Genomic DNA, 2,322 nt, shown 5'->3' on the forward strand with positions numbered 1-2,322 from the left:
CAAGCCTTCCAGCCCAACACCCAGAGCCTGAGAGAAGAAACACCCACCCCAGAGCGAGAGGGGCTGTAATAGTTATCTGGTGCTGCGTAACAAGCTGCCCCCAAGCTTCACAGCTTTACAAATGACTGCGTGTGTGTCGCAGTTTACGTGGGTTAGGAATTCGGGAGCAGTCTGAGCAGTTCTGGCTCAGAGCCCCTCGTGAGGCTGCAACCATCTGAAGTCTTGGCCGAGACCGGAGGATCTACATCCAAAGGCGGTTTATTCACCCTGTCTGTTGGCAGGAAGCCTGTTCCTCTCGGCATGGGTCTCCCCGCGGGGTTGTTTCCTCGCTGTAGGGTGCCTGGCTTCCCCCAGAGCAAGGGATGGGAGGGCCAAGGGAGAAGCCAAAATGGTTTGGCCTCAGAATCCACACACCATCACCCGCCCCCCTACGCTGTGGCCGTACAGCCCAGCTCTGATTTGACACAGGAGGAGACCACTCAAGGTCAAGGTCTCAGGGGCCATCTCGGAGACCGGCTACTACGCCCACCATTCCTCCCCAGACCTCTGGCGGAGGTGGGCCTGGGGTTCAGGAGGACCCGTAGACCAGGACAGAGCCCCTTCCCCAAGCCTGGAGCCCTGCTGTGGACATCACCCCCCCGCCCCCCCCGGGAAGGGCTGCCTGGTTCTGGAAGCCCAGGACCTGATGCCTCCAGACCGGATCCCCTGGCAGCAGGAGCGAGGGCACCTGCCCAGCGTCCCTCCACAAGCCTCAGGCGTCTGGCTCCTTGTCCTCTTGGCAGGTGGGCATTGGGGCTGCCCCGGCAAGAAGGAGGTCCTGGACCTCTCTGGGATTTTCCACGGAAGGCAGGTGCGAGCAGGGCAGGGCTGAAGACCTGTGTCTGCACTTGGCCCCACCCTACCTCACCCCTGCCCCTGGAGACGGAAGGGGGTGCGTGTGGGGCTGGAGCACTCTCTTACCACCCTGAGCCCCAGGAAGCTCTGCTGCTATGAAGGCTTTTCCCTCCGGGGTCTGCAGGCTGAGCGCCCTCGGGCCTTCAGATGACACACTGGAGGCAGGACTTCTATGGGGACTCAGGGGCAGCCACGAGGGGACAGAAGTGGAGACACCAGGGTGGAAGACAGCTGTGGAGAGGGTCTGGCGTGGGGCAGATGCATTCCAGCCAGCCAGGGAGACCGAGACGGACTGCAAGACACTGGGTTTTAAGACAAATCCAAGGACATCCCTTTTAGTACCCTGGCTGCTGTGTGCAAGATGGAGGTAGTTATTGGAGCTGAATCTTGGGTGTGAGGCTTAAAACCACTCCTACCTTCAGCAGAGACCCTCCCCAGCACCATCACTTCCTGGCTTTGAACACCGCTGGTGGCACCCAGGAGGCATGACCTTGACCTTCTGGGGCACTCACGCTCCGTAAATCAGTAGGTGCTCTAAGATGCCTATTGCACAGAAGATGGACTTCTGTTCTTCACCGCTGGGGTGACAGGGAACACGGCCCAGCCAGGAGTTTTGGGAAGAAAAATGACAAATCATTTTCAACTTCGACCTGGCTGGTTCCTGTGGCCTCAGCCCACAGGACTGAGACTACTCAGTGACCGTTTCACTTTCTTATTTTAAGATTTTTATGGTGGCATGGAGCCCAACTCGGGGCTCGACCCCACAACCCTGAGGTCATGCCCTGAGCTGAGATCAAGAGTCAGACGCTTAACCAACTGAGCCACCCAGGCGCCCCCTAAAGATTTTAGGTCCTCTCCCCACCCAATGTGGGACTCGAACTGACAACCCCCGAGCACCACCGACTGAGCCAGCCAGGCACCCAGACCATTCCACTTCCAGCTGCAAAGCCCCCACGTGGCCAGCGCCCTGGCCCGGCTTTGTCTCCGCGGCCCACCAAGCCATCTACCATACTCTCCGTTTTGCTCGTCAGTTGTGTTCTGCCTCCTAGAATGTAAGCTTCGTGGGACCTGCTGACGGGGGTGTCGTCCCCGAGTGACCCAGTGTGATCCACAGTGGCTGGCACGCGGGGGGCACAGAGTATCTGTTGAGTGAATGAATCAGAGACGGGGGGGGGGCGGTGCAGCCAGGGAGTGAGATCCCGGTGGGTGACATGATTACCAGTTTATTTTTAGGCTTCGTTGTTTTCTCCCAACTGAACCGTGGGAGGGGACTGTGAAGACAAATTGTTTTCAAGCAGGACTGGCTTCTGAAGTTATCTGTCACTGGCTTCTAGCTGCCTCTTTATCAAAAGCCTTGTTTTTGCAAGCGAATCTCTAAATGATCAAGTAAGATTAAAAAAAAAAAAAGACCTCTTCAGTGCTCAAAAA

The sequence above is a fragment of the Eumetopias jubatus genome, unplaced genomic scaffold (genome assembly GCF_037043125.1).
Source record: "Eumetopias jubatus isolate StellerSeaLion01/CBP00866 unplaced genomic scaffold, mEumJub1_p1.0 scaffold_12, whole genome shotgun sequence".
In the NCBI taxonomy this organism is placed as follows: Eukaryota; Metazoa; Chordata; class Mammalia; order Carnivora; family Otariidae; genus Eumetopias; species Eumetopias jubatus.